Source organism: Phalacrocorax aristotelis, chromosome 11 (assembly GCF_949628215.1).
Source record: "Phalacrocorax aristotelis chromosome 11, bGulAri2.1, whole genome shotgun sequence".
In the NCBI taxonomy this organism is placed as follows: Eukaryota; Metazoa; Chordata; class Aves; order Suliformes; family Phalacrocoracidae; genus Phalacrocorax; species Phalacrocorax aristotelis.
Genome location: NC_134286.1, coordinates 16,689,001 through 16,704,359, shown reverse-complemented (window position 1 = coordinate 16,704,359; position 15,359 = coordinate 16,689,001). Strand labels below are relative to the sequence as shown.

General features: G+C 43.1%; 1 protein-coding gene across 9 annotated transcripts in view; it reads left to right on the top strand.

The window, feature by feature from the left end:
• Positions 1–15,359, top strand: part of IL1RAPL2 (interleukin 1 receptor accessory protein like 2) — a 395,811-nt gene that overhangs the window by 100,412 nt on the left and 280,040 nt on the right. The window contains exon 1 of one of the 9 annotated variants that reach the window (XM_075107085.1): positions 11,096–11,249. The exons of the other annotated variants lie outside the window; for them this stretch is intronic. The gene's annotated coding sequence lies outside the window, so the exon portion shown is untranslated. Of the gene's footprint in view, positions 1–11,095; positions 11,250–15,359 lie in introns of those variants that run through there. 9 annotated transcript variants of the gene reach the window in all.

The following is a 15,359-nucleotide window of genomic DNA, read 5'->3' as shown; positions in this document are numbered from 1 at the left end:
CGACTAAGGGTGCTGCTTTGGGCCCTTCCAGCAGGCACTTCTCTTTTGCCCACAGCTTCCTCCTGAGCCATCGCATTTGTTTGTTGACCAAATCCTTCTTATTTCCTTGTGTCTGTAGCGAACCTTTAGTGAGGTTAGGGCTATTTTTTTCCAGAGATGTGAAATATTTGTTCCCTGCACACATTGGCCTTTTGCATATTCTTGAAAGCCTGATGTAGAGAATTCCATCGCTGACTGTTACTGTTCTGTTGTTGATTAATCTGTTTTTCTACTAGGGCTCTGTTATGAGAGAAGATTAATATTACAGAGAAGATACTTGTTTGTTTCAAATATTTTGTTTCCTTTCTCTGTTGGGAATACTAGTATAAACACCAGGCAATCTGAATTTAAATAGCTAAAGTATTAGTCTTGCTATTCCAATTGCTCGTCATTACACTTGAGGATATGGTTACAGCTGATTATACAAAAATACCTGAGCCATACATTTTACATGCTCAATCAGCATATTATAGATGAACTGTGAAAACTGGAGATAGCTTTTTATGATAATTGGGAGATATTTTCCTTGAAGTATGCAAGACTCTTGAGAGAAGTTGAATTGCTTGTCTGTAATTCTGTTATAAGCTTTACTGGTATTTATTTAACATGCAGTTTATTGCTACTGAATATTTTTCTTATGGCTCTCTGTCAAAGGCTGCATATTCAGAAGGTTGCTCTCGGTTTTGATATCCTCTGCACAACGGCTTGTTCGCTAGACCAGTTCTGAAGCATCCTCCACAAGTGGAGAAAATGTAAATTTTTATTGCCTGAGCACACCCATTCAGCTCCCCCTTGACATGCGAGGGTAATCAGCCAGCCTGGGGCCCGAAATACCAACTGGCTCAGATTCCTCCAGCCATTGAACCGGGCCCTTGGGGCCACCAAGGACCCAAACTGCTAATTGCATCAGACCTCTGGTTGTTGGCTTTGGAGGCTCGATGTTGGGAGCTGGTCCTTGAGTCTCTCCTACAGGTCTGGGCTGTCCTGTCCCCCATGCCAGCAGTGTGGGCAACTTGGATTAACCTGCTCTTGGCCTGTGGGTGTCAGTGCCTTACAGGTGTCCCCCTATAAAGCTGTGTGGGGCAGCCCCAAGGTGCTCCCTGGTAGTAGAAAATATGCAGTTGTGGCAACTAAATGCTTTTTAAGGGGATGAGGGAATTTCATGCTCTGGGGACTGAGCAAGCAACAGCCAAGAGAGACATATTTTATTTGACTGAGAGGCTACTCACCCAGCCCATCACTGCTTCAGGCCCTTCAGCTGGGAAACCTGCTGAACCCACAGCTTTTTCTCCAGGAGACCAAGCTGAGCCAGGTGTGGGGGCTGAGGCAAGCGCAAGGGACAGCAAGGTGGCTGTTTGGAGTCCCAGCTCCCAGGGAGGACCAGGCCCTGGCCTCTTCCATCTGCAGAAACTGGACTTGACTGGAGATGCTGCTGGTCTCTTACAGTCCATCACATATCTTCCTGTTTAGCTCTTCCTTGCAATTATTGCAAGTAAAAGTGAAGAGGAGCTATGCTGATTGCCTTGCTGAGATTCAGGTTAAATTCAGTTTAAAAAAAAAATATTAAAAGTTAAGTTTTTCATTTAAATGAAGCAAATGAAGCACTAATGCAGCAAGCTAGAATTTGTGAGATTTTGCTACTGAGGGTTCAGCTTGTTCCTGGGTAGATGAGGTGCAGACTGGAATCCCAGGTGAGAAACAAACAGCTTTCTGCCTGGATTGATGGTAATGCGTGTAAAGTTACAACTCTCGCTTTTCTTTGATGGCACGTGTGAACAAGGTTACTTTATGCTTGGCTATGTTTGCTGGTCTTGGCAGCATAGAGGAGTTAGTTCCTCTATGGCTTTAGGGTACATTCTCATTTTCATTAGCATGGGAGATTGCTTCTGCTCCTGTCCCTCCCTTTGGTGTCTTAGTAGAGATTTTATGTAGCTGGAGATTGGCAGGCAGCATGGGAGAAACGCCTCTGCAAAGCGGGTATTGTAGGTGACATCGGGGCGGTGGGGCAGAGCCTGTGCCTCAGCTTATGCACCAGGATTTGGAGGTGGGAGTGCCCTACTGAGAGCTGGTATAAAGCACTTTGCTCTGGTTTGATTGGAGTTATGTTCAGCACAGTGTGTCTGCATTCAGCCCATTCGGCTGTGCTATCCGTTTATTTTAGTGTTTAAGGGGTCAAACTTTGGGGTATTAACTCCAGAGGAGATTTTTGTCTGTTTACCAAAATGGAAATTGTCTAGTTCAGGACTGGGCTGCAATCCCTTCAGAAACCTCATCTTTAATATATTTCCTGTAATCACAGCTTAAAAACAAACCCATGTTTCCAAAATGTTCTTCAATTTTTCACCCTGCTATTTCTTGCACAGGCATTAATCATCCACTTCTCCATTTAAGTACAGAGCACAGAATATTGGAGCGAAGAACTGACTTCTCACGCCTGGTGAAAAAAATGAGTGGTTTTACAGTGAGATTCCTATTGCTCTGGGGAGCGGTGATAGTGCTGAAAAAATGGGCATTGACCTGTGTGCCACAGGTGCCGTGTGAGTCAGGATTTCGGCAGAGTTAACCCAATAGTTCACTTGTAGAATACGCTATCTTAACACTGCAAAGGTACAGTGCTGGCTTTTGGGTTGTTTAAACCTAGCCCAGCTTGCTAATCATTAGATTATCAAGTGTGTGCTGGCTCAGGCTGTGCAGGGCATGACTCACTGGAAATTTGGGGTCCCACTTTTTGCCTGCTGTGGTTTGGTGAAGACAGTGAGGTTTATCCCGGTGAGCCCGCAGCACAGCCTATGTTCATGCAGGTGTTCCTGCAGCATCGGCTCAGGGTTGAGTGACAGAGAGACGTCTAAATCATTATTTCCCTCCCTCTTCCAGAGGGGTTGGGTGCGTGTCTGATGGCACGTTCAGCGGGGTTGGGGTGGTGTGCCCAGGCAATGCCCTGCTCCATCAACTGTGCTGCTCGCTCTTAACCCACTTCCCCAGGCACCTTCTTCCACCACGATCTGCTGTTCTGACCTGAGCCATGCTCATCCCCAGGTCCTTCAGTCCCACAGGGTGAGCCCATGGGCAGCAGCAGCAAGCTGAACTGAAGCGTTGGCTTTCTGTGCAGCCCTGGGCTCAGGTACAATGGCTTGAAAAGGAAGAGTGGTTTCTGGCGGGGATGAACTGTCTGGCTCATCAGGCTGTGGTGGCAAGGTCAGAAATCCTGAGGAGGCTGGAGCAGGATCTGGTTTTTGTACATCCATGTGTTGCCACAAGTAACCTCTGTGTGCCATCAAGCAAGAGCTGTTCTCTTTTGGTATTGGATTTTAAACGGCACTGGTCAGCTCTCACAGCAGAGGGGTCAAACACAGCACAGAGTCATCTTTGGCTGCTGGAGAGCTTTTGCGCCCCTGGGCAGCCCCTCTGTGTTCCAGCTGGAAGCTTGATATAGAAAGGGTCAGAGCTGCTGAGCCCTGTCCCTTTCTGTGTCTGAGCCCAGTGGGCTCGTGCACATGGCAGAACAGTGTTTGCAGGCAGATCATACCCAGAGCAGGAGTGGGATCTGTGCTAAGAGTGGGGTCCGGGGCCCCAGCCCAGTCAACCACCCCTCCCAGCCCCAGACTTGCTGCCCAGCACGGCGGGCACGTGCTGTCAGTGCGGGTAGTGGGCTTGTGCAGCCTGCCGCTGCCTCCGGGTGCGGCGAGCCTGAATGCCCTGCACCTGGGCCAGGGCGGGAGTCTGTGCAAGCCCATGCCCACATCTGCTGCACAACCTGAAAACAGGCTCTTGGCAATGAAACAGCCAAGGTAACCACCCCAGTGATTTGAAAATGTGTTGCTCTGTAATTTATTGTGTAGTCTTGCATTGTCCTGCAGGAACCCAACAAACCAGCGCCCGCTGGAGACCTTGCTTGTAGGTGGTGCCTGTTCAACACAAACATGGCTAAATAGGAATTTTAAGGTAGCAGGTTTGTAGTGGTGGGGAGGAAGGTAGAAGTGGATGCTGTGGGCTTAAATTTGCAAAAATCTTTTACTGCAGTAAAGCAAAGCAGTAAAGCTGTGGACTAGGGTGTTTAAAAATTTAATGAGAAAACAACAGGCTGGCAGCCTGCAATACTGAGGACTTTTAAAAATTAAAATGCCACCATGTTTAGTGTAGTCACCAAAAGTAATGATAAAAATGTAATTGCTTCTGATGAGACAAATATTCTGTTAAGTAAAAAAGACCATAAATCTCAATTGGCTTGAGTAACCTAGGTAATATAAAATGAGTCATATTTGTTAGAGCTCAATATGCAAGTGAACTGGAGATTATATATAGTTAATATTTGCAGGATGAACAGCCAGTAATTTCAGTTGATTATGAACAAATCCAAATCCTCTGGGTGATCACAGCCGTGCTCCCGTTTGAGTTCAGTTTAACTCAGGTTTGACATGAGATCTCCGTTCCAAAAAGCACTTAACTGTTAGGTGATTGGGGCATAAGTGTGGGTGCAGTTTGTTTTTTGGTATCTCTTCTGTGGCCTGAATGCATTCACTCTTTGATTCCACAGGTACATGAGTGCAATAGGAACAGTTTATTTTTCAGCTTTAAAACAATTTAATTGACACAATAGTAAAGACCTTATTTTTCTAATGAATTTCAGACAGTTTAAATTGAGAAGACAAACATCTTTCAAAGCTACCATTGAATCTGAAGCTTAACTTCAGTCAAGAGCTTGTTTGTAAAATAGAAGTGAGGTTACTGAATCATCAGCCAGCTGCCGTGATGGAAACAAAATAGTGAGCAATCCTCCATAATTGCTTTGGGTTTAGAGCCCACAATTTTTTTCAGACCTTTCTCCTCTATATGCATGGTTTAAAAAAACCTAACACCCAACCCCCCAAAAAACCCCAGAAATAAAAGTAAGCATGCAACCCTTATCTTGTGAGAGCTTTTTAGAAAGCATGAGAAGTCTGATGTGAGGTGAAGCAGGATCAGACACGCTATGCCAATTTCAATCAACTGATGTAACCGGTATTGAATTTACTGAAGCTGTGTCTGTTCATACCAGGAATGAACTTGGCCAGATGATTATGCACCATTTTAATAGGAGATAATGAATATTGATTAATGCTGTTGCAGGTGTTGCTGCAGCCTGAAGCAGTAGCCAGAGGAGCTAGAGATACAGTAGGGTATGTAGCAGATGGTCCTGCCTTCCTGCTATATTGGCCAAGAATCACCAGCGGCTCGTGGGGCTGCTCTGCCCCAGGGTTCAAACCCAGGAGTGCAAATCGTGGGGCTGCTCTGTCCTGGCGCTCCCCCACGGTTCGGGCTGGGCTGCCGTGCAGGAGTGCCTGGGTGCCAGGGCTGCGAAGCGGGCATATCGCAGCCGTCTGTGTGACTGAGGAGGAGGGTCGGTGTTAAAGGCTGGGTTCTGCCCTGGGTGGTAGAAACGGGTGGATTAATGCTTAAGCTGTCTGTATAAATTGGAAGAAATGTCTTATGGAAAGACTAGAGTGCTTGAAGTGTAGTAACTGTTCAGCATCTCAGCAGAGGTTGGCTTTCTAATGGACTTGGGCAAGTGAAGAGGAGCCTGTATGTGTCTGCTATGGAAATGCTGAGTGTTGAGTATTTAGGTACTATTGTTAGGTGAGCTATAATCAGAGCTTTAGAGGGTTTAAAAATAGTATGTCCTGCTGGGAGGAAACGTAAGGTAATAGTATGAATTAATATGTTGTATTTATACTCACAGCACGCATTTCTTTTAGGCAGCAGAGTTTTAATTATAGTATATTACACACATGGCATGGGTCTAAGAGACACCTGTGTGGCTCTGGGGATGAAGGGACAGAGTGCTGCGGCTGTGGAGATGCCTGGGAAGGTGTGGGAAGGCCAGAGATGGCTGTAGGCAGGGAAGGGACAGTGGGTCCGTGCAAGGCAGAATGTTGCTTGCACTATAATGCAGCGGGGTTTAAATTTAGAACTCTTATGCGACCCAATGTCAAGTCAGAAATGTGTTGTTGAAAGTGTATAATCAGCTCCAAGTGGCTGCCTTGTAAATCTCAGGAGTGGAAACTGGCCTGAGGCTAGCAGCTGTCTCTGCCGGATCTTTGCTTGAGTGAACTTTAATTTGACTCTTTATCAAGAAGAGCAGTGGGAGAAAGAGGGAAAAAAGATGAACAGAGAGCGAGTTGCACAAAATAAGCTTTGTATGGATAAAGGTGATTTTGCCAGAGACTTTGCAAAGACTTCTGTGTGCCCTCCAAGAAAAGCAAAGTCCTGTTACGAAGTGTAGGAGAAAGAAAGGGCCAAGGGAAGCTCAGAGAAATGCTGTCATTCTGACTTTGAAAGATTCTTTTGACTTCACTAGGTAGAAAGTGTGCACAGTGCTTCCAAAAATGAAGTGATTTCAAATTGGGCTGTTAAAATCTGGGACCAATCCGAAAAGCAGGCTATACCTTGTGTGTGGCTTTGTTTGCTTAAGGTGCTGACAAAAATGAAGTGAGCATCTCTTCGAGCATCCGCGATGGTGCTAATCAGCGTGCTCTTTGTATGCAGAGGTGTTCAGTGAGGGGATTGGGGTTTAAATGCTGTCTGAAATTTTGAGCAGCTCCTGGCTGGGGAGTTTTTCGGTGTCGCTATGATGTGAAGTCTACATGACGAAAAGAGATTATCGATGTTGTGAAACTCAGCGAACCTCATCATGTCTTCCGTGATTATATGCGTGTCTATTGTAATCTGCCATGCTGGAGACCAGGGAATATTTTGAGCCAGTGTTTTTTTCACAAGTCTCAGACAACATAAAATAAGGAAAATATGAGTGACAAATGGAAGTTTAATCTCAGGCCAGTTTATAGTCCTGGGAACAATATATTTTTGAGCCACCTGTTATTAATTTTGGGGGGAGATGCTTCATTTTGTGGGTGCTGAGCATAGACTGATTTAAAGGAGCCAGTTCACAGAGTCTGTGGACCAATCAGGATCTGAAAATCAATGTGTTCTTAAATGAGTCAGTCACTTTTCAAAGCTGTGGTCTAGAAATTTAGCTTTTTACCATTTTCATGGGTGAAATACTTGATATTTAGCAAACATTGAATTTTACACATGTCCATATGTTGACAGCAAACATAAACATTTATATGAAGTAACACTGAAAATCTGTATTTTTCACACATTGGAAGGGTGTCTGAGTCCATTCTATTTTCCCTGAAGGAATATCAAAATAATTTTATAAAAGGAAATGGGATATAAAAATAATGCTTAATACTGTGTCTTCTAAATATATACATCTACTAGAAAAACTGCTATTTTCCTTTTTTCCAGGAAAACAAGGGTGACATAATGTCACTATGTACATACATACAATGTCGGTGGCCTAAAAATCAATCATGGAAATAAACAGTCAGAAACTCAAGTATCTCAGTCTCTTCAGCTTATTAAAGAGAACATAGGACCTGAGGGAATGGCAGGGTGATGTGCCAGGGGAGGGGTAGGTTGGATATTAGGAAAAGGTTCTTCCCCCAGAGGGTGGTGGAGCCCTGGAACAGGCTCCCAGGGAGGCATCACGGCATCAAGGCTGATGATATTCAAGAAGCACTTGGATGACGACCTCAGAGGCATGGTGTGAGTTTGGGGCTGTCCCAGGGACAGGAGCTGGACTTGATGGTCCTTGTGGGTCCCTTCTAACTCAGGGCATTCTGTGATTCTATGATAACTTGTAATACCTGCCCAAAGAATTACAATCTGATCAATGCTGTAATTGTTCCTTGGATTTTTTTTCTTATGTAGTGTATCATCGTTTTTTCATCAAAGTCAGTGAAGTACTTGAGAAGGCAAAATGTATTGAGACTTTTTAGAAAGTAGAAATACTTTGTCTGCTTATGTTGCCTGGTGGTTTCAGTCAAGTCATGGCATGACCAGTCTTGGAGGTCCTGCAGTGGAGCAGCCTCTGTACTTTCATCTGCCAAAGTCATAAGCTTATACATAGCTGCATCATGTCTTTGCTGCCCTCCTCATTGATTCATTTGGTGTCTGTAAGTTCAAGCCTGGGCACATTCACATTTTCACACCCTGGAACAGTAAAAGAAACTGGCACAAAAACAACCATAAACTGTGAAACCCCAAAATATCAGGAAGGAAAAAGCATGAGTTATTTTTGAAGCATCTGCTACCCACCTCTTTTGTTAGGGGAAAAATAGTTGTGAACGTCTGAGCGGTGCTCTGGTAGATGCTGACGCCTGTCATGAAGCTCTTTGTTCAATAAGAAATCTTAACTAATGTAAACTATTTGAAGAAGTGTTTACCAATAGACTTAAAAATAGCTTTAGATATCTTTAGATCTTAGGCCTTCCTTTTCCTTCAGCCCTGGCTATTTACAAAATTTTCTTGTCTTGAAAGTAGGTAAATGGTTACAAAAGGCTTTTTTTCCCCTTTGACATCCATACTGGAGGAGAAAATTATGTTAAATCCCCTTTAGCTTAAAGCTAATTAGAACTAGTAATGAAGTCTTTGTTCTTGTATGCTGTTTCTCTTATAACTATGATAATTACATAAGGGTAGCGGCATCTGTCTGGGAGATAGGCAGGCTGAGAGGCTTGAGCATAAAGCTGAGGGCTGTTTGAACCAGGGATGAAGTCGACTCTGTGCGGCATCAGTGCCAGAGCTACGCTCTCCTGTGGCTCATGCCTTACAAACAGGCAGGGTCTGGTGCTTGCAGGAGGACACCGGCATGGTCAGTGCATCCAAAATCATCGTCTGCCTTTGCGTGTTGTAGGGTGAGCCGTCTTAATTTTCATCTGAAGTGTAAAGCTTGGAAAAGAACGGGTTGCTGATAGAGTGAAAAGAGGTTAAAAAAGACTCCCTGTATATAGTGCTTCTGGGCTCTTCTGTCATTTAGCTCCGTGGGCCTGCCTGAAGGTAAATGAGCTCCTGATCTCCTGGTGGAAGTGGGAAATAAAAAAAGTGTGTAGTGGGGTGAAGGTGTGTAGACCATGTATTTGCGACTGTAACAGACCACCAGGCTTCAGTCTTTTGAGTCCGAGTTCAGTGTTTGTGCAGGAAAGTAATGGATCTGAGAACCTGCTCCCAGAGACTACTTTTATTCAGTCAATGGGAAATGAAATGGGAAATGAAACTGCCACTTTGAGCGAGTTATTTTAAAGCTGAAAGATTTGAAGGTCAGCCCCGCTGGAGTGACATTTTAGCCAAGGGGAGCAGAGAAGAGATCATTCGGTGAGTGAAGCAGAGCTAGTCGTGATCTTAATGGAGTCGTAAAAGCAGAACAAGACACTGTGGAAGTGAGTCTCCAAATCCAAGGAAGGGTTTTGTGTTAAATCAGGAACAAAACAAGCAGTGGAGAATGAGGTTTGAATGCTCCCCTTGTCTTTTTGTGGAAATGAAAACCACAGTTTTGCAACTGATTTTTTTCTTTTTTCCAAAAATAGTTCCTGTTTGCTAACTATCGTTAAAATAAGCTCTAACTGCAGGTACTCCAGTATGTGAACAAAATTATCTCTTATCCCCAAGGATATTCTGTTCTCATCTAATTATCTTCTTTGCAGAGGTAATTCCGTCAGAAATCTGTAAAGTTCTGGAGGGATTGACCACATCTTAGAGTTTGTTTAAGGCAAATTTTTCAGAACATTTAAAAATCTTAATTTTGTACTTGAATTTCATGCTGTCCTATAGGGCTTCTATTCAATTTCTTGATGACCAGCAAAACCCAATAATGCATCCTGCCATCTTGTCTGATGTTGGCTGCTGCAAGTGTGCTGCAACTTCTCTGGGGAAAGGGCGGTGGGGTAATTCACTGTTCAACAGTGCAACAAGATCATCAATGCCCCGGCAACCAGAATCTCCAAACTGAGATGTCTTTTTTTAAAGATGTTTTAGATCAAGCATGAATTAATTCATGTGATGTAGGAACTGTAGAACACTCCTCCTGTTGGATGCTCTGGAAATGCAAACAGCACACAGAAGGGATATGGTCCCTGGGTGAAACTAGATTGCATGTGCTTAGAAGCACCTTGGTCACTTGGGGACAGGTAGAATCCCCCTTAATCCCTCCTGCTTTACTGTAGTAAAATTTATTTAGTGTATATTGCTTTCAATTTCTTTTCTCTTAAGAAGATTGAAAAGATTTCTCAACTTCTACCATGTTTAATTTTTGCTTCCAGCTGAAATATAAGCCCTCCAGACATAAAGCTTAGCACTTCCAAAACATAGGTGCTGATTTTTTCAGGCTTTAAAAAAAATCCTAAATTATGAGTGTCATTTGTATTTTGATCCTCTTATACCCTCCTCCTCATATTAACAACCAGGGCCATGAAGGTGAGAGAAACATAGAACCATAGAATTGTTACGGTTGGAGAAGACCCTTAAGGTCATTGTGTCTAACTGCTAACCTATCACTGCCAAACATAGATTATGATGAAAAAATTAACTTATTTCCCTAACATGGATCAATGCACCAGCTGTTGTAACACTCTTACTGGTCTACAGGAGGAAGCAGAATGACTTTGGTAGGCTGATCAGCTCTCTTAATTCAGCCTAATCTCTGTTCCTCCTTCCCTGTGCTACGTTTCTCCCACAAACACTGTTTGCTTTCAAGGCTCTGCTCCTGAGCGTGATACCTCTTTGTGTAGCAGAGTATTGAATTGTGTTTTCTTTCTGTGGAGAAGGGGCCTTATAACAAGGCAAGTAAAAGCATCATTATTTAATAGCTACGCTTGAAAATGTGACAAACCGCCTTCAAGGTAACAGCCACTACTTGAATGGCTTTCCATATTACCAATAGCCATCTTTCTTCAGTTGTAATTGCTGCTTCAAGAGGACTGTATTGATTTGTAGATCTAATTATCTTAAAACAAAGCAAAAACATTCTTGTAACAAGAATATAAAATCCTGTGCTGCAGAGAAGAGAGGTTAATGCTTTGTCTCAACTCAGAAGTAGGAGACTGCCTGTTCAGGCATGGAGAGCTGCTTTACAGCAGAGCTGGATGAGCCTCTGACAGTTAATGGAATATCTGGGAAATGGGATAAAGTTCAGGGTCTGGGCAGTGGCCAGTTCCAGAGGTCTGGAGAGGAGGTCAGACATGAGAGCTGAGGGGGTTCTTCACCCCAGTGTTGTGGGACATCTTTGGAGGTGACTGAAGAAGCTTGCTGATCACAGGCTGGACTCTGAGGACAGGAGCACCTTCTCTTCTGTGTCTACCAGAGTCTGCGTGGACACCATCTCCTCTGCATAGGTGAAACGCTTGTATTTGCTGGTGCTGTCTCTTGGTGTAGCTGATCGTAGAACATGCCATACGAGTCATGTAGATCTTGGAAAGTACTTGCTTGTGATTCCTTCATCATCTAAGGAGAAGGACCTGTGTCCCTCCTGATAGTCAGGGTGTTTGAGTGTAAAAAATGTACCTTCGATAGGCTACTAATAGCTTGTTCTGTTCTTAATAGTTCTTCAATCTTTGCTTCTTGTAGGATTAATTATTAAAACTCATTTAATGCTCCTGACTCCGGTCAATACAAGTTAGTCTTTGCGTTTCACAGAGCCACTGGGCAAGCCCTCCTGCTTTGTATGCTGCTGTAAGTTGAAAGCAGCCTGTTCTGGGGTGTTTTGGATAGAGGCAGATAGTTGCGTGCTGACTTCATATTGCTTCCTTGCTGGCTGCTGAGACTGGTTGCAGGACTATACAAAAGTCTGATTTCACATGTTCTGCACTGGGTGCAACTTTATATTGTCTAATGGTAAAGCAAAGGCAGCACATGAGATTGTTATATGGAAAGAAGGAGAAAAATCAATTTTAATTGCAGGAGTAGAGGGCTAGCAGGGATGAAGGTCATTGATGATCAGCTGTTGTGCTACAGCACTGAACCTGGCATGGAGTTCCTGGGAAAACAGAAAGCCACAAGCTGTGGAACAAAACCTGTGGGTGTGTTGGTGCTCTGGCATATTGTTAAGGGGAAGATCACTCAGAAAAGCAGCTGGGCTGTGTAAAGCTTGAGTTTCAGAGGGAAGGGGAATTTGTTTTGCACAGCATTTACTAATTACCTGTAAAATAAGGAGAGAGTGGGGATTTGAGATAAAACCAGTTGGATCATGCCATAGTGCTGATTGAAGCACAGTATTTTCAGTCTTTAAACATGCGCATCCTCATTCCCCTAGGCAGCTTTGTGGGAATCTTACTGGGAGTGGTGTCTTTGTAAATGCCCTGCGGGAATTGAGAATAGTCATGTCAGCCTATGTGAGGGATTTTGAAAAGTGAACCGCTCTCTGTTAGAGCTGCGTGCCTTCCCAGACTAGTCTGTTTTGTTGAAGGCCTCCACTCCTTGTTCTTTGCTTTGACTATTTTTCCCTTTACAACGAACCGCTGGTAATTAGCAAGCTTTCTCATATGATGTCTACTTTAGGACACTTGCAGGAGTTTAGAGATCCTAATATGTGCTTTGAAAAGAGCCAGAAACCCAATTGCTCGCTGTCTACCGTGTAACCTTGCATAAGAAAGGCTCGGGGCGGGGGGAAGTCAAAGAACTTAAAGGGAAATTATATACCGTCTTCGCTTTAGAAGCATGAGACAGCTTTCTTCTTCCTTATCAAAGAGTGATAATCAACTTTCTTCTGTGTGACAGAAGTAGCTGTAAAATATTTCTTTTCTCTCCTACCCTGTCTTTTTTCTTATGCTTTTCTTTAAAGTTTGTTTTCCTTGTACATACACACCTGCTCCACTGTGTGAGCTGTCAGAGAGGCTCTTTCATGAAGTAACCATTAAAGAAGTCTGTAAAGTTTTTGTTGTCATACACGAAACTGCACTTGCTTACTATTTTAATATTTAGCTAAAATTCTGTTTTCATTTTGAAAGAGTTTGTACAAAAAAGATATAGGATAAGGAAACTGAGTGGAAAGAAAAATCTTGAGATGTTATTAATCCTGACAAAGAAACAAACTCTTGAGTAATTTTTTTTATTGAGTGTGTTGGGAAATGATACCAAGGAGGAGAAAGGTACAAGGTGCAGCAGTTTCTTGTCTAGATCAAACATAGATCACTTCCTTGGGACTGAGAACCAGCCTATAGATTTCTCTAAATATGAAGTATTTTCCTGAAAGATACTGTCTGTTTCAGGTTAAGAAAACCAAATCCATTGCTTACTTGATTTTCTAACAGGAAAATATGTAGAAAAATCTCTCAGATCTCTTCTGAGAGCTATTTAGGTGCCTAATTCCCATTGAATTCTCAGTTCAATGAAGTTGATGGGAATTAGGCACCTGAAGAGCTTTACAAATCTCGCTTTAAATTTACTCTTCATGCAGGGGAGTGAGGGGTTGGTGCTGCAGGTTGGGTCCCTCCATGGTTTCAGCTTTTTTCCTAGTCTGGTTCGGGGGGGGTGCAGGTGTGAACCCCGCAGCTGCCTTTAGAGCTCAGTTGTTTCCAACAGTTGTTTTAATGTTACTTTTTTGTTTACAAACAAAATTTTGTTTTGCTTTTGGAAGTAAACCCATGCAGTGGGGCATGCTGGATGAGTCACTGTGCTTGACCTCCCATACAATCAAAGGCTTCTAGTCTATTTTATGCTTAACATGGGAACAGGACCCAAATTAAGACACATCTTGGTAGCTGATTTTAATTAAAGACCAAATTGCTGTTAGGAATTTATTCTTTTCTGATGGAACTGGGTTCTGCTGTTAGGAAGTGTCTGCATGAAGCTAATTATACTATGCAGGCGAAAACAGTTCATCTCAAGCCTGTGCTTCAGCGCTTAGTACCTTGTTCATTTTTAGTGTATCAGATGCTTACACCAGAAGTACAGGGTCACAGGCATAAAATAATCTGTATGAATTATGAATCTTTATAGTTTTCTTTTGTTAGTAGTAGAGAGACCATTTGACTCAATTACTATTGCAACCAAGTAAAGAGCAAGTGTGTTTGATATATGATGGGAGCTAGCTGCTTCTTGGTATGGGTCAAATGTCTTATTATCATCCTGAATATTAACTCCTTTAACAGTCTGTAACAATTCTGTACTCCTTTTATCACCACCAGTGCTATCTCTGATGACTACAATGTCAAAATAGATTAATTAAACCACAGGTTTTGTGTGTAAATAAATATAAAATAAATGAGGCAGATGCATTAGATGGCCTTTTTTCTGCCCCATAAGGTCATGTGAAGGAGATAATCAAAGATAAGCATGCAACATAGGCTTTAGCAAGGAATAATACAGCAAAACTGAGCTCCTCCTTTTCCACAATCCTATCGGCCTCCCAGTGAGTACAAGATGATCTCTTCTGTATTCCTCCATAGGGACACGTGTTTGTTTTGCTTATGTGACCTTCTTAGTTTTCCTTTCCATTGCATCTTTCCCTGCAAGGAGAGGGTGTTTTGCAGAAGTTGTATCTGATAAAAGCCTACCTTTGTTCTCCTGTTTCCCTTAAAGAGAGTAAAATGTTTGGGTTGACATCCTGGCTTTCAAAGCAGTCAATAAGGTTTCACCTGTTGACTGGAAAGAGAAATGTGTCAACCTCTGTATTTGGTTTTGTTTGAATAACAACTGCAGGGGTTCCTTGTCCCTGTAAGGTGGGGGAAATGGGAATTTAAAACCATGCTAAAACTGGTGGCTGCTTTAAAATATTCCTGTACATAGTCACAAGTATTTTTGCAGAAATGTAATGTATACAAATTCAGTGTTCTATGGTAGATGACAGACTTCCATCCATACTCATTTCTGTTGTTCAACAGTACTGTAACATATCCCTCCCTGGCCGTTTGGTGTATCTCCAGAATTTTGGCCATGCAGAAGGCCAGTTTTGTGGTTATTTACACTCACGTGTCCCCTTTTTACCTTGATGTAATACGCAGACACGGGTCATCTGGGTCTTGTGCTGTAAACTAGAAATAAAAATTACTTACATTCATTCGTCTGACATATAGGAGGATAAAACAGTGGCCTTGAAATTGGTGTTAGCGGCTTCATCTTCTGTTGATAGAAGAGGTGGGCAGGGTAGCGCTGTTTCACACCTGTCCTCTCTTGTGGGCTGCAGTTGATGGCAGTCAGTTCCAGCGCAGTGGAAGAAGGTTCCCCAAAGATTCATCAGTCAATCTGCATTCTCATTACCACCTGCACTGGGAGAAAATATGTCTCTGGGATAGCTTCAGTTACATCAATCAGGTTACGCACTTTTACACTTTATCATCCCTCTTCCAGTAGTGTGATGTTGAGTGATCAAAGCATGAGTAGAGAAATCGTGCTATGGAAATGGTTTTCCTGCAGCCCTTCTTTGACAGGTGATGGGGGACAAGTTGGGTGTCCTGAGCAGAGATGGTGTGGCACACATCTATATACCAGTCAGTTTTGACTACTGA